Source organism: Macrobrachium nipponense, chromosome 16, assembly GCF_015104395.2.
Source record: "Macrobrachium nipponense isolate FS-2020 chromosome 16, ASM1510439v2, whole genome shotgun sequence".
Lineage (NCBI taxonomy): Eukaryota > Metazoa > Arthropoda > Malacostraca > Decapoda > Palaemonidae > Macrobrachium > Macrobrachium nipponense.
In genome coordinates, this window is record NC_087209.1 from 19,514,391 (window position 1) to 19,536,762 (window position 22,372).

Consider the following 22,372-nt stretch of genomic DNA (forward strand, 5'->3'; position numbering starts at 1 on the left):
TTTCTAGATGCCTCCGCAAGACGCCAGCGCCATTTATCCCGCCCAGGCGAGGGACAACTTGGAAGCAAAAGTAGGCCTAAAACAAAAAGCACGGAAAGTCGATGACCGCGTGGGGCATTTCTCCCTAAGGAAGCTGGTCGGAGGCCTCTCACGGCCAGCTTCCCTGGGCTGAGTGTCTCCCTGTGGCCTGTACTCTCCCTCTGCGAACGTCGCAGCGATAGGCCGTACTTCAGTGGCCGGTCCGTCCTCTACCAACAAAAGTTTGTCTATAAAGGTAAGGTGTCTGCATGAGGACCTCACCTCCTATCCATCAACTATCCTTGCATCCCATCCTTCCTTTTATCCTTGTATCAAGATCCTCTACCCCAATACTCATTCATTTGAACCTATCCTGGGTACAGGGTCAACCATGTGGCGTCGTGTCTGCTTGTAGCAAAATCCCTTAGCTCTGTAAGTGGGTGGTTAATCACCATTCGATTATGTTAATTTTAAGGCATGCCTATTAAGTGCAGCATTTACTTGTGCATTCTGTGACAAGATTTGAACACGCGACTTAATAGTGTCGTGAACTGTAAGCAGGTTGAGACATACTCGGGACCAGTTGATTCCTTTAATGTACATGAGTTGATTACAGATCAAGGGATGAGCGGGAACTGACTTGTCTTTTCCCGAACCCCGTGCAAAGAGATACACATAACAGGGAAAACATATCGTACCTCAAATGGAACATTCCTACACCTCCCCTTTAAGATCAAAGCTCCCCATTCAAAGCAAACATAGTATATTTAAAACATAAGTATAGATTTCTCCTTTTAGTTGCAAAAATAATAAAACTGGTAAAGGTAGTAACATATGAAGTAAAGGGAATTCAGCTATAATAAAGATAGTCCTTCGGACACAGCGCTGGAACATACATAAATGGTAAACATGACAAGAGGAACACTTATTAAACACAACTAAAATGAATTACTCTGTAATATAATCATCGTGCCATTGCGGGGGACGACGTACCCTAGTGCTACTTCTCTCCTGGGTGGGTACTGGTCCAGCCATCCCCGAGGCGGTGGGAGTAGGTTCTCCCTCAGGTGTGTGGTGGTAGGGATCTCAAATGCTGCGATTTCTTGTCGAAATTCTTCCGCTCCCGTCTAACCTTATGCGATATTGGCGGTATCTATTCTTTTCAATAACCACCCCGCTTCTATTCCAGGCTCGTGTAGTCCACATCCTGGATAGCTACCCTCTCCCCTATTTGTAGGGGGGAAAGATCCTTGGCTTTCTCATTATACTTGGATGATATTCGTTGCTCAACAACGCTTCTTTCCCTCTCTCTTGCGGACAAGGTTTCCGACCAATGCTCGGTGACGAAATGATAACTTTTAACATTGGCACCGAATCTCGAAGGTTTTGGCGACCCCATGGCCAGCTGTGCAGGAGACTTATCTATACCACGTAAGGTGTATTTCTATACTGCAATATCTGCCTGAGCTACCTTGTCATTGTCTAGCCCTCCATCAGGTAGAGTATTGCCCATTAATGTTCGTTTGGCGGTGCGCACAGCAGCTTCTGCCCGCCCGTTGGACTGGGGGTAATGAGCAGACGACACTCTCATAGATACCCCCACTTACCAAAGAAATGTCTCATTTCCATGCTCGTTAGATTCGTGCCCTCGTCCACTGATATTTCTTCAGGTGCTCCCCACTGCATAAAATATCTTCTAAAAACTGGGATCAATCTCGCGGATGTAGTTCCGTTAGCGAAGAAATAAATTTCCATCCATCCAGTTCAGTCGATCGGCGTAGACCATATACTGCCTCCCTGCTACTTGAAATAAATCTGCAACAGTTCTCTGAAACGGATATTCGGGAGGGGGAGTGTATATAATACTTTCCCTTTGTTGCGAAGGTGCCGCAACGTTGCAATCATGACACTGTGCCCTATAATTGCCAAGTCACCCTCAATCCCAGGCCAATAAACTGCCTGTCGTGCTCTTCTGATCATGGAGTCAGTTTGATTGATGACCTGAATGTAAATTGGTTGCAATGCGTAAACGTATTGCCTCCGGAACTACCAGACGAACCATTGGCCCCTTCGGTCATATGCATATGTGACTAATCCTTCAATGACACTCAGCCTATCACGTACATTGAAAAAAGGTTTAGGCAGGGCTCCACTTGAGACCTTGACGACGGCCAACCCTCTTCGCTGACACGTCGCTGCAATAGTAAATAATCAGGATCCTTCTCTGCTTCCCCCCTCATGGTAGCCCAGTCCATAGTAATGACGTCATCCGCCAGCGATGACGTCATGGAGGCAATACAAACTTCGTTCATAAGTTCCTCCTCTTCTTCGTTTTTGACGGTAGTTTCACTGCGAATCACTGGGTATCTTGATAACGTATCGGCTGCCGAATTCTTCTTCCCCGGCAAATATCTTATGGTAAAACTATATTGCATAGTTTTCTCCTTCAACTTAGTAGTCTCGGGTTTGCAATGTCTTTTAGGCTCCTATCCCCAAAGAGTTTTACCAAAGGTCTATGGTCCGTGATTAAAATGAATTCGGGCATCCCAATAAAAACAATCTCGATTTCCTAAGGCACCATACTACTGCAGCCGCTCTCAATGACGGCATAGCGGCCTCCGCCTCCGTCAGGTGCCTGCTGCCACATAATGCCAGTTTCCATCCCCCCTTACAACAAAAAGGGGCATGAGATCCTCGCAATTGCAATATTGTTGCAATATAACAAATCCCATTCCTTCTCTGCACCAATCGGTAACAACAGCAGTGCGCCTTGTCTTATCATAATATGTCAGTCGTCGCCCAACATCTTGCAAATGCTGTCCCGGGCTGCAACAAAACTGTTTTGAAGGCGTTGGTCCCAATAAACTTTCCGATGGGGGGATTTCTTGAGAAGATCCCTGAATGGTTCCATTACCGGTGCTACAGCCACGAAAGGTGCAATTTGGTTCACAAGTCCAAACCAAGATCTTATATCCGTGATAGTTGGGCTTGCAGGCATGGGGAAGTTCTTAATGGCACTCATACACTCATTAGAAGGTCTATAATTATCCCAATCAAGTTCGTACCCCACAAACTCTACCTGTCTTTGACAAAATCGGAATTTATCCGGATTCAGCGTAATACCATTATCTCCACATAATTGCAAAAAATCATAAGTATGCCAAAAGGCTCCCTCAACACTGTCGTCATATAACAACATGTCATCGATGCACTTGTACTTTCTGTGTACATCAATAATAACGTCATCGAACCTTTTCGTGTATGCATTCGGGGGCCGCGCAATGACCCATAGGTGTTCGACAATACTGGTATCTCCCCCATGGTGTAATAAACGTTGTCAACTGTCGGCTCTCCTCATCTAATGGCACCTGGTGGAATCCGGCATAGGCATCAACTACAGTCTTATATGTACGAAGTGGCACACCCGAGACCATGTCAAAAGGAGCACATGTGTGATGCGTTTCTCGTTTGCAATTCTTATTCAGCTCTTGATAGTCCACGGTCCTCCGTGGTTTACCATTTTTCTTTGCTACCACTACCATCCTCGCACACCAGTCCGTAGCTGTACCAGCAGGGACCTCCCTAATTACTCCTAATTTGACATCTTCGTCGAGCTGAGCCTTAACATCGGCCTCCCAATGCTTAGGAACTGGTATAGGTGTATGACACGCATAGGGGATGGCACCTTCCCTCAGGTGAATGTGGTGAGGGGCTCCTTTCATCATCTGCAGAGGGTTTCTTGAAACGTTGAACGTAGTCTTCGCAAAACGTTGCAGTAGCCAGTCCCTCAGCCTAGGGACATTCTCCTCCGTGGCAGCGTATGGCATCTCGCGCTGACGACCACCACCCCCTACCCGTGTGAGAACGTTTTCTTCAGGCGTTTGGCGGGGGTTAGTCGACGCAGAGAGAGGGTTTCCGAGTGACGTCATTCACGGTAGCGACAGTACGGGGGGGCTGGGGAAACTTTGTATGCACTAGACCTAGTGATTTACACACTCCTAAAGACATATAAAAACGGGTAGCACCTTGCACAACGATAACACTAGTGCTCACTGATTTATCACCCAATTCTATTAGCATATCAACAGACCCATATATTCTCAATGACTTCTCCCCTGCGTGATTTACAATGACATTACACCGAGAGAGATTAGGTACCTTCAAACCCAATTTTGGTAACAAATCTACCCCTACTATACACACTTCTGCCCCAGTGTCTGGAACAGCCTCAACAATGACACACTCACATGAAAACTCATGCTTAACCTTTATTTTCACCATCGGCAGTTTCCCCACTGCCGCACATAGGCCTACCTGGCGATTGTCCGCAGGTGGATAGGCAACAGTGCATGACGTAACAGACGCGTCCACAATAGGCGCCGTTTTGGCGGGCTGTTGCCCCCCTTGACAACAGAATTTAGCAAAGTGCCCCACAATACCACACTGAAAACAGTTAACATTATCAGCAGGACATTTTCCCTGCCAATGAGAACGACCACCACACTTTTTACACCTGGTATCTGACTTACTGTTACCAGTAGGTTTCGAGCTACTACGGCCACGGCCGTGTCCCTTGTCACTATTATTAGACCTATAGCTAGCAATAATTTTTACTTTCACCTTCTAACCCACTTTCAACTAGGCCTAAGCCTATCTCATCCCCTTTTACCAAACTAGCTACGTTTGCCCTTCCACGAGCGCTAATACTATCCTTTTCTGCAGATTCATAAATTTCACATTTACGTAACAATTTCTGCACAGTATTGAAAACCTCATGATCCTGTAGGATCTCTTGCTTAAGTCCCACATTGCTTAAGTCCCACATTGCTTAAACCACTTGTTATCCGCTGAACTAACACAAAAATCATTCAGATCAGCTCGACAATGGGGACACTTAAACCCACAATCTAAGGCCAATTGTTGGCACCTTGCACAAAAGATTTCGCGGTTTCTTGATCGCCTTGTTGCGCCGAGAAAAACTTGTCCCATGCCACTGCCTTATTCACAGACTTCGTCGTGATCTCCTCCAGTCTGTCGAATGCCTCAGAGGTCGTTAATGAGTTCCACTGAACCTCTGAGTGCGTTGCATCTATAGTCTCCTTAACTTCTCATCGCAGTTTAACCGGATACTGATAAGTGCATTCTCTCCTGAGACGTTTCCTAAGGCCAGCCAATCACTCATAGAGCGACACCATTCTCGAAAACTGCTTTGTGTCATCTCATAGCTACACTTCTCAGGGCACATCGCCCTAACAACCTGCCGAGGCTGAACCATGTGGTCTTCCTTGTGCCATGAGGCCAACCAAAGCCTGTAACAAGTCCTGTCCCTCGTGGTGCCGGCGTGCCGGTGTTGCATTCCTGCTTGCAGTGCCCCTGGGGGAACGTCTTGCTGTGCCCCGTGGGTGTGTTGTGATGGCCTCGTCTCAGCATCTTGTAGGTCCTGCTTTGGAATGAGAATCACTGCGCCATGTAAGCAGGTTGAGACATACTCGGGACCAGTTGATTCCTTTAATGTACATGAGTTGATTACAGATCAAGGGATGAGCGGGAACTGACTTGTCTTTTCCCGAACCCCGTGCAAAGAGATACACATAACAGGGAAAACATATCGTACCTCAAATGGAACATTCCTACATGAACTTATATAAATACACGTGAGGCTTAAATCGATAGTTAACCAGGTAACCAGGTGATTAGGGTTTCCGTTCATGCTAGCTAATTATTTATCTTCACATCGTTTCCATTGCGGATTCCACGCTCCAAGAACGATCTTACCCATTTACTTCCTTTTTGATTACCTTGCTTAGGTAATGGAAACTAATTAGACGAACCGAAGATGTAAAAATGGTGATCTACCTATATCAGGATTCGGTAGCTGATTGGGAACTGCAGTAAAGTAAAAATCCTCCCTTATTTTTGGTGCTGGAACCGTAGAAGCAAACAGCCGAGAATATTAAAAAAAAAATCGTTAACGTCCTTCTAAATTCCAGCTATCATACGTATCCTTGTAAAGCGCAAAAAACAATTTTGCCTTTACCTAACATTCTGGAGAGAGAGAGAGAGAGAGAGAGAGTGTGTGTGTGTCCCCTCTTCCCCTCACAGCGTGGGTAACAGGGTGACAAACCGTCGAAAATATTCAAAGGATACTCGATACTCGAGTTGGAATATCGTTCATAGCGTGCGAATGTTTAGGTTGTTCTTATTGTATTTAATACTTGTTTTTTCCTAGGATTTGGAAATAAGCGATTTTTGGGGAAATTTGGCGAAACAAAACGCGTTGACGAAGTCCAAACAACAGGCTACCCTGACTCCAACGCTTTTCGGCGAAGTCACGGGACAAAGGCGAAATTCCCAAGTATCCAACGCGTTACCTTACAATTTTTAGCGTTTACAATTTACTCCTTGATAACTTAGCTATACTGATCCAACGTGTGGCGTAGTGGTAAATGAGGCTTGCATGCCATTAGGTTCATTAGGCTTCATGAATTAAATCGCGGTAGTCGGACGGACTCGTAAACAAAGTTAATCTTTTACGAGATTTGGGTTGTTAGACTTAGATGGACATATGCAAATGGCTTAGGATAGGAATTAATCCTCGTACGCAGTCTTAGTTCAACTTCAGGGAGAAAAATTTGTAGGTCTGTTTTATAAAGTTAGGTTTGGGAGACGCAGCTTCAATTTATTTATAGAAGGAATCAATCATTGGGTTGTTAATCCTAACGAAGCAAACCCTTAGCTTATTGGCAATAGTAGTCTTTGTCATATATATCATTATATCCTAAATCAAAGTAGTTCGTATACGACTACCGTTATTTGCCCGGTTTATTGGAAACCCAAAGTCAGTTTCCGACACAGGTTGTGTTCAGTGGCACAACGTGGCATACTAAAAAAAAGAAAAGAAAAAAAGTATTTGTCAGTGCATGTAACAATCGGCTCTCCAGTGAGAAAAGACTTGGATTCCTGAAGACAGCTCCTTGACTTTTTGCTAGCCGGCATTGGTATGCATCATTTCCTTTGCTCACTGATATAGCAAACTCATTCAGTCAGTCATTATTTGTACTCCTGAACAAATAGTGCACCAAGTGCTCATTCACTCCAAGCACACTGCACCCTACATAGGCAGTCTAATTGCTTGTAGCCAATTCTCCATGATAGGCTTGCACCCATTGCATCCATACAGGATATGTAGCTCGTCCTCACAATAGGCTTGCACCCATTGCAACCTTACAGGATACCTAGTTCTTCTCCACGACAGGACTTTTTTTTTTATTGTAGGTGCATTATTCTAGTGCAGCTCACAGGTACACCCTGTTCCAGGTGCACTACATTTCAGCGTTGCCTCACACAGGGACACACACTGACCTTCCACAAGGTACACTTCCTGGTTGCAGTGTATTGCTGCTCAGCATATTCCACTCAGTTTAGAGTACTATCTTCCTTTTCTGGGCAATTTCTTGCACGAGCAGCCTTTTCTGGGTAATTTCTTGCACGGGTAGCCATCCTTGATCCATAGAGTTATTCTGCATAGTCCAAACTCTTGACACTGTTACAAGGGAGTACTGCTAACAGCAGAAATGAACCCCAACGAGGTAAAGATCATCATCGCAAATGGGAAGGCCTTAGGCCTTAGTGGAGAGGCACTAGGTAACTATGTTAAGAGGGAGAAGGAAGATAGATTGGTGCAAAGAGAAAAGGAGCGAGAGCATCAATTAAATTTGGAAAGGGAGAAGACCGCACAGGCTTCACTGCAAACGCAACAAGCCTTTCAGAAGAATAGGCTGAGTGCCTCAAAGTACCCAACAATTGATGTTCTTAACTTCATCATGATTGAGGATTTCAAGGAGCAGGCCTCGCCAGAACTCTCCCGATACATTGCCGAGAGGAACCCCGCCACCATTAGCGAGTGCTATGAGCTGGCATACGAATATGAGCTAACCCGGTCTGATATAGGTTCCAGCAGTACTGACTCTGGTGCCACCTCTGCCCCACTGAGCAAGCCTAAGAAAAGCAGATTCTCCTCCACCAAAGGTTCCCATTGTGGGAAGTCTGGCAATTCAGAAATTGACTGCCAGGCGAAGCAGGCAACACTGGCGGCTGCACCCCCTAAACAAAGCCCTAAACCTAAACTTCAGACTGTTAAAAGGAACTATATTAATGCATATTGTGAGGTTTGCAAGGTCAAAGGACACACAAAGAACTGGCCCAAGTGTCCCAGCAAGTCCTTTACACCTCCAGCATCCAGGACGTTCATGGTGACGATGACAACCCTAGTTTCACCACAGGGTGAAGTAGCAAGTAACTCAGACTCCATAAAGGGCCAACTAGCTCTTGATAAAATCACTGTCGCTCTCCCTGAGGATGATGCTCCACCTTACCAGGTTCGAGCTCTTGTGAGCACAGGAACGGAAGTCTCGCTAATTGCACGGCATGCGTTACCCCCAGGTGCCCAAGTCAGAGATGATCAACTCAACATCCAGTGGCTTAATGGCATCAAGAAGACTATTCCCACCGTCCTACTAAGGGTGACAATGCCCCACTCAACTCAGAATTGCCACCTAGGAGTGGTGAGCACCATTCGGCCCCACTACGACATTCTCCTAGGCCAGGATCTCCTGAAAGAACACCAGCACTGAATGGGGGTTGGGGAACCCCCAGAAACCAAATTTCCAGTTTTCAGCATAATGACACATGATCAGACTTCTAAGAAGGCAATAGCTAGATCAGAAAGATTTAATGACAGACATATGAATAGGTAAAGTTGAACCCACCCAATAAAAATGTCCTGTTTTTTTTTTTAGCATAATGACACTGATATTGCATCATAATTCACTAAATATCACCTTCAACTTTACACACACACACACTTTTTGTTATGTACAGTGGTACCTCGAGATACAAAATTAATCCGTTCCGAGGCGGCCTTCGTATCATGAGTTTTTCGTATCTTGAACCGCATTTTACATGTAAAATGGCTAATCCGTTCCAAGCTCTCCAAAAACACCCCAGTAAATTTCATAATAAAACTAAATTGACCTATAAACAATGAAATACTACAACAATTTGGACCATTCAATACCTAACTTAATACGTACTAGTAGTACTAATATGTACCTGTAAGTAAAGTGTATTAGTGTACATGGTATACAAGAAATACTGTACGTACGTATGTAGCAAAATGTGGAAGCTTACTTTTCGAGTGAGGCTATCTCCAAAAGTGGCGACAGAGGAGGAGGACAAATGGCAGAAAACTTCTTATAGTACGTACACTTAACTTTATAAAACACATTAAAAAATGTCAGGAAAACATAAACTAAACTTTACAAAACACATTAACAAAACAGTAACACTTAACTTTACAAAAAACCTTGAAATTAAAAAAAATATATATATTTTTTTTATTTTTAAATTTTATTTTTTTTATTTATTTATTTATTTATTTTTTATTTTATTTATTTTTTCTTTACAAAATTTCAATTTCTTCACCACTTTCAACTTTCTGTTTTTTCCTAGTATCACTTGGTTCTTCCTTTTTGCTTACTCCTACTAAGGCCTCTTTAAAAAATAACTATCCAAGGAAGATTGCTTCTGCCTGCTTTTGACAATGTTCCTGAAACAACTCGGGCAAAAGTCATCGAACTGTGCAAGCATTACAACCTGTGTAAGCCTTTTGGGGTGTCTCTTTTCTACGAATGATTGCACCTTATGAAAAGCAGCTAGAGAATTCTGCCGTTGTCATAGAGTCATTGCCCTCCTCCTCGCCACTGCTAGAGAACTCTTCTTGAACGACGTTATGTTGCATGGCCTCCAACTCCTTCAGGTCATCCGTCGTAAGCTCCTCTTGGTGCTCCTCGAGAAGGTCATTGATGTCGTCCTCGTCGACGACCAGTCCCATGGACATGCCAAGTGCAACGATCTCGTCAAGATCTGGTTGCAAAACAGTTTCAGGATTGTCAACTGTTCCTGAATCTGCAGCACCAGCTTCGCCCACGTCGAATCCCTTGAAGTCTCGGGCGGATACGGCATCTGGCCAGAGTTTCCTCCACGAAGAATTCAAGGTTCGCCTCGAAACCTCCTGCCAAGCTTGGTTAATGAGTCGGATGCATATCACAACATCGAAATGCTCCTTCCAAAATTTACGCAAGGTAAGGTTTGTGGTATCGGTGATGTCAAAACATCTCTTGAAAAGATGTTTCGTATACAGCTTCTTGAAGTTTGATATCACTTGCTGGTCCATGGGCTGGAGGAGAGGGGTGGTGTTAGGCGGAAGATAAAGAACCTTGATAAACAAATACTCTGCTAGGATATCTTCCTCAAGGCCAGGAGGGTGAGCAGGGGCATTGTCCAACACCAGCAGACATTTCAGAGGGAGGCGCTTCTCTTCCAAGAATTTCTTCACTGTCGGGCCGAAACAGATTTACCCACTCGGTGAACAAAAGTCTCGTTACCCAGGCTTTCGCATTAGCCCTCCACATCACTGGAAGCTTCTACTTAAGCACTTTGTGGGCCTTGAAGGCTCGAGGAGTCTCCAAATGATACACAAGTAGGGGCTTCACCTTGCAATCCCTACTGGCGTTCGAACAAAGTGCGAGCGTAAGCCTGTCTTTCATAGGCTTATGCCCGGGTAGCTTCTCTTCCTGTGTGATGTACGTCCAACGAGGCATTTTTTTTTCCAAAAAAGGCCAGTCTCATCACAATTGAAGACTTGCTGAGAAATGTAGCCTTCATTGAGCGTCATCTTGTCGAACGTCTTAATAAAGGCTTCGGCCGCTTTCGTGTCCGAGCTGGCCGCCTCCCCATGCCGCACCACCGAATGGATGCCAGTCCGTTTATGGAATTTTTCGAACGACCCATGAGAAGCCTTGAACTGGGGTTGGCATCAATGTCCCTTCTCCTCTGTCGTCTTTGGCCTGGGCAATCAAATCGACGAAAATAGCGCTGGCCTTGTGGCAGATTGCCATCTCCGTTATTGTATCGCCAGCAATTTCTTTGTCTTTTATCCAGACAAGAAGCAGCCTTTCCATCTCATCGTGCACGTGGCTCCTCTTGCTGGACAAAATAGTCACACCCTTGGAAGGTGTAGCTGCTTTGATGACATCCTTCTGCTTAAGGATGGTGCCTATTGTCGACGGATTTCAGCCGTATTCCTTGGCAATCACACTCAATCGCATACCAGCTTCATATTTTTTAATGATCTCCATCTTCGTCTCCAATGAAAGCATCCTCTTCTTTCTGTGAACTTCAACTTTCTTGGGACCCATGACTATGTGTATACTGTACGTAATTATGTTATGTAGTATACGAATGTAGTAAAGTTCTCACACAACACGATAAAGTAGTACTACAACGAAATCACTAACGAATTTATGTTAATAAACGAAATCGTATAGACAAACGAATTCCGCGTACTTACGATACCGATGATGCTGCGAAGTGGCCGAAGAAGCATGCCGTTACGTAGATGCACGATGGGAGAGATGCTGACCAATAGGAGAGCAGGGGCGAATCTTGGACTTTATAGCAACAACCTTTCGTATCTTGAACAATTTTCGTATGTAGAGCCACAAAAATCTCTGTATTTGCTTTCGTATCTCGAGTTTTTCGTAAGTTGTGCCTTTTATATCTCGAGGTACCACTGTATTTCAAAAATATTAAAAACTTCAAAAATATTTCAAAATATTCAAAATTTCACACATTGGTGTTGGTGCTAGATGTTCCCCCGATAAGTTGGCAGTTTGTAACCCACTCCCCCACCACTTTTCTTTTATGCCCCTTTTTTTTTTCACAACAATGCCATGGCAGCCACTTCGAAAGGACACACTTCATTTCACTCTATAACAAGTCAGTATGGCTAAATATCGTAATGATACTTAACTAGAAAGAATCACGCCATATTCACAGACGTAAGAGACTATATGAGAAGTGTGAAAAATTACAACAGACATCCAAAAATTCAATTTTCTTACCTGATAAACACAGACGTCTTGATGGCGTAAACCTGTTGCTTTCGTGTTGTTCACCGAGATGGTTGCTGTGTTGGTGGTGAGTTTCGGCATGAAATTTGAAATAGTTTTCATACCAGAGCATTCGGTTGGTGTTCCCCCTAGGCCGGTATTCACCCACATCACCCCATTTTCTATTCAAGGGAAACCAGTCTGTTTCTAACACTGAAGAGGTTGCTGCTACAACTTCCTATCAAAAAGGTAATACCCTCCCAGGCCTGGGTTGCCCCACAGGTTTGCAATCTGAGGAGATCTGTCTTTGCCCTCTGCTTTGAACTAGCCACTGGATGGTATACCCAAGGATGAAGTAGACGTAGATCTTGCTCCTGCTGAACCAGAGCCAAGCACTTCAGTTTGCATGGATTGTAGAGATTCATCTGATCCTCATGTTGTTAAGTTAGTGCTGGCAAATCAGAGGTTAACCCATGATGTTGCAAGACTCACTGAACAGATGTCTAGGCTATACTCCCTTGGAAGTTTAAAGGCTGTTTTACACTGGTTTCACCACATGCTGCATACATAAGACTCATCACCAACTCCTCCCAAATTCTTGTTAGCCCCACCTACTGAACTGCTCACCAAGACTCATGCTACACCACCAACTCATCAAGCCAAGCTTGATGACTGAAGCCTGACCACTCGGCCGACAATGACTCTGATGTCATTCAATTTGCTATTTTACTGTATCGCCATGGAATGGAAACGAGAAGAGATCAGGGTAGATCTATATTATGTGGCCTGTAAAAGTGAGAACAGAAAAAAGAACGGGAATCAAAAATACCAGGAGCTGAAACAGATGATTTATATGTTCCTATGGTCTGATGCTATGATTTGCCTCATTTCTTGTGAGACTACAACATTTGAGTTAACTTCATCATTGGAAATGATAGAGGTAAACATTTTAGAAATTGTCATTTAGTGTGATGATTCCTGAATATAAATATGGAGTATCTTTATTTCCTTTGAATGAAAAGTTCACTTAATAATTTTCCAATTATGCAGTTTGTTGTTGCCATGATATTTCATCTTCATTACTGAAGTATTTTTTGAAAATAGCCCATTCTGCAGAAAGCTTGTTGACGATACTTCCTTGGTTCCTTTGCTGTAGAAGCCAATGATTTGGAAACTTTTTCCTTTTATCACAACTGTGCATTTGGTCAAACATTTGTGCTACAACAACGGCAGCACAGGCAAATTCTTCCTTGTCACTGCTCATTGTGGTTGTCAGGAAGATATTGCTGCCAGGCGCAGCACTCATTTTACATAGTGTACAGGCAGTATGAGCTGTGCAGCATGATGCGTCACCAAGGTTGGTGGGCATATGGTGGCAGAGGTGCCAGTTTCTGCCATGTGTCTCCCTCCTGTCTCTGAGTAAATGCCTGTTAAGTGTGAAAACACACCTGTTACTATGGAGGATTGATGATGGTAGTTACATTTGCCAAAGTCTGAGGGTTGCATAAGAGAGACAGCGAGAGATTAGGTGAAAGCGTCATTGGGTTTAAGAGTTTACATGTTTTTGTATGGTTGATATGTTGTGCTTCATGTTTGGTGCTGCTGTATGAGAGTGTAAGTGCGTGTATTTTTCCGAAGAGTGTAAGTGAGTGAGATCAAGGGGAGAGAGAGAAAGATTGCAAGTGGTGGATGGATAATAAGGAATGGTTTGATGGCGGGTGAAAGTGTCTGTGTAGTCGGTTGTGGAAGTCGTATGGAGTCAGTAAGTTTGTGAAGTCATAGAGTTGGCAGCGGTCTTTTTGCAAGAGAGTATTGATGGTCAGTCAGTTGTTTGTGATTTCATGGTGTTGTGGTTGGATGTGGGCTTGTAAGGTTTTGATGTATGGTTGTTGTGTGGGTGTATGTATGGTGATTGTTCAGCTGAAGAGGTTTGTTGTGCATGATTTTGCATTTTGATGGTTTCATGAGTTGTCTGTTGGAGACAGTGTTGGTGGTAGTGGTTTGTTGTGCTGGGTTGGAGTTTTCGTATGATTTGTCGGGTTGTTTTCGAGCTGTTGGTGTTGGTTTGCATAGTGATTGGGGTGTTGTTTTTTGAGTTGTTGTATGGTTTTGGTGCTTGTCTGTCTTGGGTAGTGAAATTCAGTGGTTGTTGTGTCACGACTAGCCTATATCCAGAGGACAGAACAGCATCTAGCCCTGAAGTCAGTCAGAGCTGGTGAGTACATAAGTGTGAGAGTTTTGTTTGTGTCTGTTGGTGAACCAATTGTCCCGTCGGTAAATAGTATCTTAAAGGGGAAAGTGTGGCTGGGGAACATTAATAGTCGGTACGACTAAGGTAACTGTGGGAAGATTGCTTGCTTTCTTTGCTTTGCTTGTGATGCCGCCACATTACTACACTTGCATTCCAGCATCAGCACACTGAGCATCCAGTAAGAGCTGCAGATCAGTTACATGCTCACAACCCTCTGGCAGTGTTAGAAGTGACACCACCAGTCATTCCAGCACTCACCTCCGCAGGTGATCTTAACATGAGTCCATTGCCTTCCGTGCCAGTTGATATATACCTCCTAGTCACCTCCAGGATTTCTTCCCCAGAGTCCAATGGGAGCTATTCCTTCCACATCCGTGGTGTTTCTGCCTTCCAATGCATGATATTCCGATGGTCATACAGGCCAGAACCAGGAGGAAGACTTCTCCCATGGCACCAGTGCCAGTATTGAACAAAGAGGGACCATCTTTTCCATAGAGCAACATGAAGGGAATATCACACCAGTTTCAGAACATTTCTTTGAAGCAGAAGACCCTCTTCCAGTACCATACTTCAGTCCTTTCCCAAGTGAAGTGCCACTGCAAGAGCCAGCACCTGTGCTACTAGTTTCCCATCGGGCACCTAAAGAATGCCAAGTCTTCTCCCACCAGTCTGTGCCACCAACCTTACAAATGGCAACAAGAACTACAGTACCTTCATCATGTGAAACTTTGCCCATTGCTGTCAGTGTACTGTAGGCATTACTTGAGGATCTTTACAATATGCTTTTGGCCCCTAGCTGCAACCCCTTCCTTTTACTGTACCTCCTTTCATATTCTCTTTATTCCATCTTACTTCCACCCTCTCCTAACAATTGATTCAAAGTGTAGCTGCAAGGTTTTACTCCTGTTACACCTTTCAAACCTTTTACTATCAATTTTAGTTTTAGTGCTGAATGACCTCTATGACCCAGTGCTTGGCCTTGTGCCTAAATTCTATATATTCAGTTCAGTTACATTGCCATTAATAACATGATTGTACCTAGTAAATGCTCTTGTAAATTTCCCACCAGTGTCTGATCCAACTTTGTATCTTATGCAGCACATCATCTTGTTGAACGCAAGTGAGACGCCAGGTACACATCTTGCTGTCCCTTCATAAATTCCCCAGGATTCCACCAATTCTGTAGCACCTACAGTGGAAGATCCGGTTAAGGTTTCTGTTGAACCTATGACAGAGCTTGGATGTCCAATCTCTGAGAAGTCATCATCCTAACTTAGTAACAGCTGCTCCAGAGATTCTTACAAGAAGTGGCTGGAAGGCTTAATGTATCAAAGGCTTAGACCCCCAGGACCACAACTGGAAGGTCAGGCGCCTCAAGCACGAAAAGTAACAATGTATTTGTTTTCTCCTGGCATTAGTGCCCAATGCAGTGCCATGTACATATAGCCTATAGCCTTAGGGAGTTGGTTAATTTAGGTTGTATGGAAAAATCTTACTATAAGCCCTGGTGGTTCCCCAGCTTTTTAAACTGAGAAGCCATCTTGGTCCCATTTATTTGTACATATTCTCTTTTGTTATTTTGCATGTTGTAGTTTGTTCCTTTATTTTACGCTTTGTGTGAAGTAGAAATTTTTTTTATGTTCAATTAGTTTCATGTGTTAAAACTAGTAATGCACACCATTTTGTCAAGTTGTTACCTTCATAGGCATTTAAAATCAATCACATTTTATACAAAAAATTTATATCCTAGCTGCAGCTTGGTAATTATTTCATTATCGTGGTGAGACTCACTAAGGATAGGGACATTAAGTCTCATGGCCCAATCAAGAATGAAATCTGTTAAAATGGGGGGCTAGTCATGACTGAAGGTCATTCTGCCATAATGAAAGCACAGAAAAAAAAAAGAGAAGCTTAGTAAATTTTTAGACTTTGCCCATGCTCTGTACCCTATCCAGAGAATCCATTTAATCCAACCATCCTAGACCAGTCTACTCTCCCTGGGGTCTCTCATTTCCAGATGCCTCCACAAGATGTTAGCACTATTTATGCCCACCAAGGTGAGGGATGAGGAAACAAGAGTAGACCTAAAAACCAAAGGGACAGCAAGTCGATGACAGTTGGGCATTTCTTCCCTCACTCGAAGGACCTGGGGTAGCTGATCAGAAGGTGGTAGGCTTTCCTCCTTCCCTCTTCAAATGTTCCAGCAATCAGTTGTACATTGACCAGTCCTCTTCTCAAAAGACAAACTAAGTTTGTCTTCACCAAGGTAACGTGTCTGCATGAGGACCTCGCTTCCTATCCATCACTTATTCTTCAACCTTCCCCCATGATAACATCCCATCCTTATAGAAAGATCCTATACCCAATTCCTATTCTTTTTACCCTATCCTTAGTACAGGGACAATCATTTTGCATGCCTACTCCTAGCTTAATTTCCTCTAACAGTGTGTTAATTACCATTCAATCGTATTACTTTTTAGCAGTGCCTATAAGTGTTCCATACTTGTGTATACAGTCACTAAAGATTTGAACACGCAACTTCATTGTGTCATACTTATATAAATACACTGGCTTTATGGCAGAGTTGAATGGATTAGGGATCTGTGCATGCTAGCTAATTACATATTAATCATTGACTTTTCCATTGCAGTGAATGACTGAACCTTAAGCTGGGACTTCTCACGGACTTTCCAAGCTCCAATATAACAGCTTTTACTGGGCCATAAGTCATCAGTCTTACACCCATTTAATTTAATGTTATCCCATTGCTAATACTATTATACATAACTGATGTACATCAGGTGATACAAAACCGTTGAATTATCTATGTATAAATATAATTCATCTTTGGAAATTAGTTTCTTTATTGCTGGATGGCAACCTCCACAATTTCCCTTATTAATTCCTTTTAATTACCCAGGGGTTATAAAAACTAATTAGACAACCCGTAGACATAACACAAAGTAACATTATTCTCGAACAAACTGTGTAATCCATGTGTGGCATAGAGTAATTGAAAACTTGCAAGTTTAGTATTCTGGTCCAATTTTGGAGGTTGTAAATTAAACAGTGGCAAAGAAAAAACTCTTGGTACTGCATGTAGTATACATGTAGCAATTCAAATTGAAAATACAGTGATAAAAAAATCTATAAAACTATTAATATAAAAGGGAATCCATCCCTTAAGTGATTAGTTACAATTCTGTGCAGGATACTACTGTAGTAGACTGTATTTAAATATAAATTACACAACAGGCAATAATTTCTTTGATATTTTTGCAAAGCTTTAAACAAAGATGTAAAATTTTGTATATATCACCAAAGACTACATGAAATCCAATTTAACTTGAAATGATCGTCATGAATCTATTTGAAGTTAAATTTGTCATTAGGATAAGTTTTCTCAGCTGGAACTTTTTAACATAACTTACAAAAAAGGGATAAGTTTTTTTGGTAAATTTTATTATGTTACATTTTAACTTACAAAAAAGGGATCAGTTTTTTTGGTAAATTTTGTTACATTTTTTGGTTTCCTAAGAAGCGAATTCTAAGCACTGATTGAATAGTGACGCATGAACATTTGAAGCAAATCCCTTTAACCATCAGAGCCAACATGTCTGCATTGCGATTGGGTCTCATACCGTCAGTATTTTATTACTATCCTCTTTCTATTCTTTATTTTACCTTTATATCTATTTTATCCTTGGATAAGAAAACTATTGTTCTTTAAATTTATAATTTTATCAAGAAAGAGTTTGATGTATTTATGGTGACAGGAGAGATAACATAATTCAAGAGAGGCTATTCTACAACCACACTTCTAGTACATACTATAGTCGAAATAAAATGTCATAGTGGATGACAGGAGGTGTCATTAGAATGCTTTGCATTTGAATCTAAAAGTTTATTAGTAAAGCCGGATTAAGTTCTGTGTTGGATAGTGCGGGACTAATCCCTCCATCCACCACACTTTCGTTTCTTAGCTTTTTTTTCTTTTTCCTTATTATAAATGGTTTACCATCGGTCAAGGACCCATTGTTTCTTTTCACTCGCAAAGTAATTGTGAATTTCATATTCTAGTGACCTGGCTGAAAGCACAGAGAACATGTCTCAGTTTCTCCTGCTCTTTCCATGGCTGAAGCAGGTCCTTGTTCAGTTTGTCGTGGTTGGTCGGTGGAACAGTGTATGAAGTTTTATGGGAAGGGCCAGTACAAAAGAAAGATGACGCCATCTTTGGATGACCAAGCGTAGTCGGCTTCTTTTGTATCGGCAATAAACCAGACTACTCCATGTGTTTCGTTGCCTGCTTTTGATATTTGCCATACTCCTAGCGATTCGTTATTGGAAACGCCAGGAGGGGTTTTGGGTAATTTTATGCATAATTACGTTCCGTCATTCCCGGCAGGGAGAGGGGTAGCATTGCCATCTTTGTTCCAGGTGTCGGTTCCCGATTCGCAGAGAATGGAAGGAACGTGGTCGGCGTTAGGCCTACCAGGCGTACCAAGCTTGGAGGGGTTGCTGTCTCATTATATGGCATCGCGATTCCACCAGGGCCTGATAACATTGAATGTTCCTCATCCCCGAGGCATCTCAGGCCGGGGTGCCGGAGGCTGTTTATAAGTATGGGACGGAACAAAAAGGAAGTGTCCAGGAACACAATATCGTTTTAGCTAAGAGAAACAATCAGGAATGCATACATGGCAGAAGACAAGAGGGTCAAATAGCCGAGAGAGGGCTAGAGCTCATGACATCAGGGGCTTGAGCGCTTCTTTGGCATTCAAGAAGAATATGACTGTGGAGAAAATTTTGAAAGCTGGTATTTGGCAATGCCAAACAACTTTCACTTCTTTTTATTTAAAAGATATTGCTCATAGATCTTTGGACACTTTTTTTTTTTTTTCTTTGGGTCCAGTGGTGGCGGCCCTGGCGGGTCAGTTTGTGTCTATTCTAAGATGAAGGTATGAAAGTAGAATGAATGAGATGACTGGTCTTTCTTCTTTACTGCTTGCTTTCTACTCCTTTACCTACGGGCAGTATGAAGGAGAGTACCATCATCAGCTGGAACGGACTAGATGCAGGTGAGGTGGTCAGCCATATTGTAAAGATAATCTAGAGTATAGTATACTTTTCAGTAGCAACACACTCCTCTATATAATAGGGAGAGAGAGGGGTGATAATAGATCCAGATACAAGGGACAGGAGTGGTTATGAGAATGGAGAGTTCTCCATCTTCCGTAATGTAATAAACCATGGCATCGTAGGAACACCCAGAGAGGGAAACCAATAGATTCTCATATATCTTTGGTTCAAGGGTTAATAGTCCATTGTCTTAGAATACATCTACTATTTGGAAATGGATAAAGGTGGCAAACTCCCAGTCAGTTACAGAGACTTACCTCCCACCAATAAGTTAGTCTATCCTAATGTTAAGACCGAAGGTTTGTTTCGTATAAGAACAAATGACAAATTTTTAACCAATTTGTATTTTTCATAACTAGCAAACCTAAGGTCTTAACAGATAAAGGCCCACCTCTAACCACCCCTCTAACAGTCTTAACTGGGTTGGAAGAGCAACTGTCAGGTCACGGGACGCCAAGGGCATTCTGGGTACTACATACCCCGTGACCTGGGATAGATGCCAATAGTCCCTGGATCTCACAAGTTTATTTTTAATTCTACCGGTTTCTGGCTTGGCGCTAGTATTATCCTAATGTTAAGACCTCAGGTTTGTTAGTTATGAAAAATACAAATTGGTTAACAATTTGTCATTATTGTGTTTTGGAAATAATAATCACAGATCTTGTTACTCAAGGTCACATTTAGAAGAAATGAGAACAAAATACGGAGCAAACACTCCATCTGTGTGCTTATCTGCGTTTACCCTTGATGTTTCAGGTTTAAGTAGGTCGGTTGCCTTATGGTTAAAATGACCAAAATGTTTTTAACTGCGAACATTGTAGTCCGGGAAAAACCTCCAGTCATCTGCCACAACATTTTGGTTTGACTATAACAACTTCAGTTGAAGCCTAAAGGGTGTAACTGGCTGCTAGCCTCTTTATTATAAAAGTAAGAACATGCCTCACCAAACATAGTACCTATGTATTGACTTTATTCTTCCTGAAGAATTATTTTATGAACAGCAGTTAGTGTGCATATTATGGTGTGTGGCTTGTGTGCGCGAATTGTTTTATTATTTTTTAACAGGGTTATTGGTGTTCTTTTTAGGTTCTTGTAGAGTTGGCTTCCAAAAAGCAATATGCATAACATAAATATTTTTAATACAGTAGTGCCTCAGGTTACGAAATTAATCCATTCCGAAACTGCCTTTGTAACCTGATTTTTTCGTATCTAGAACTACGTTTTACATGTAAATTGCCTAATTCAATCCAAGCCCTACAAAAACACCACAGTAAAATGATATTGTTATAATACAATAAAGTTTCATACATACTTACCTGGCAGATATATACATAGCTGGGACGACGGAGTCTTAGCTATGTATATATCTGACAGGTAAGTTCATTGTATGAAATTTTATAATAAAGCTAAATTGACCAATAAACAATGAAATACAACAATTTGGACAATTCAGTAGTTAACCTAACCGTTACTGTACCTGTAAATAAAGTGTATTAGTGTACAGGGAACAAGAAATACTGTGTGTACATGTACATACGTATGTACTAAAATGTGGAACCTTACCTTTCGAGTGAGGCGATGTCCGAAAGTGGCAACAGAAGGGGAGGACAAACAGCAGAAAACATGAACACTTAACTTTACGAAACACATTTAAAAATGGCAGAAAACATTAACACTAAACTTTACGAAACACATTAACACTTCTTGATTATCGCCATCTTCATCTCCATAGAAATCATCCTCTTCTTTCCATGAACTTCAGCAACATTCTTGGGACCCATGGCTAATAACGTAAGTCATTAAGTTCACACACAACACGATAAAGTAATTTACAGTACAACGAAAGCGAAATCACTAACACAAATTTACGTTAACAAACGAAAAATATGTGAACGAACGAATTCTAGGAGTTTACGATAACGCTGCCGCAAAAAATGGTCAAGGAATGCCTTTACATAGAGGCATGATGGAACAGATGCTGACCAATAGGAGAGCAGGATCTTACAGTGGTGACTAGCATCAGGAACCAATGGGAGAGCTGGAGGATGGTGGCGAGTCTACTGAGTAGGCGGCGCGCCAGTTTTAAAATTGTTCTCAGTGGCCCGGGGAAATCTTGGACTTTACCCTTTTGCAACCTGAATTATTTTCGTACACAGAAGCAAAAAAAATCTTTGTCTTTGCTTTTGTAACCTGAATTTTTCGAACGTAGGGACTTTCGTAAGTAGAGGTTCCACTGTAATCAAGTCTGAATGCCAGTTCAAATATCAGTGAGCTTATTTTGTGGTTAATGTAATGAGACTACTTTTTGTCCCCTTTGAAGTGTCATTTTATGAACTGCTTTCAGTGTGAATGTGACTGTGCAAATGATTCAATTGTTATTTTTTTTACATGTCCTTCAGGTGTCCCCTCCAAGTATTTGTAGAGTATATAGCTTCCAGATGATTCAACATATATTCTTATTTTCTTACAATACTGTAATGAACTTTGAATGCCGTTCCAAATACCAACAAGTTTCTTTAGTGGCTAAATGAATGATTAATTAATATTTTGCCTGTTCAATCATATGTGCCTATGTTTATCTTACGTCAGTTTGAATGTTAACAGACAGGACCTTGACTTATAAGAACATTATGTATAAAATACTTGATCAATTAAGTAATCTACAGATACTGCCCAGAGAATGTATGTAGGATTGTAGGATTATCTGGTATAGGATTCCAAGCAATATCCCTTGTCCCAGAATCCTGGAATGCTGAGGAACCCCCTTCCCCCCTCAATTGAAGCCCTAGATTTCACCAAGATGATGACAATGACAGCCAATGAAAATATCAATAATGGGTAAGATAACAACAGACTTATGCTTCGCCAGGTAATTAATTGTACCTAAAAATCTCTTGTACTTCGCCCATTTAATGGTAATGAAACGCACCCGAACTTATTAGGCATGATGTTGAAAAATCCAACACAACTTGCATTTATTGAGAACTTCATATTGACTGTACTACATCAGACT

General features: G+C 42.2%; 1 protein-coding gene and 1 long non-coding RNA gene across 5 annotated transcripts in view; one reads left to right on the plus strand and one right to left on the minus strand.

Annotated features, from left to right (window-relative positions):
• Positions 1-22,372, minus strand: part of LOC135195588 (probable phospholipid-transporting ATPase IA) — a 291,149-nt gene that overhangs the window by 17,573 nt on the left and 251,204 nt on the right. The gene's annotated exons all lie outside the window — the stretch shown is intronic.
• On the plus strand, positions 5,400-17,074 carry LOC135195590 (uncharacterized). The gene is made up of 3 exons (XR_010310187.1): positions 5,400-7,016; positions 16,238-16,486; positions 16,871-17,074. It is a non-coding gene; the product is annotated as an uncharacterized LOC135195590 (long non-coding RNA).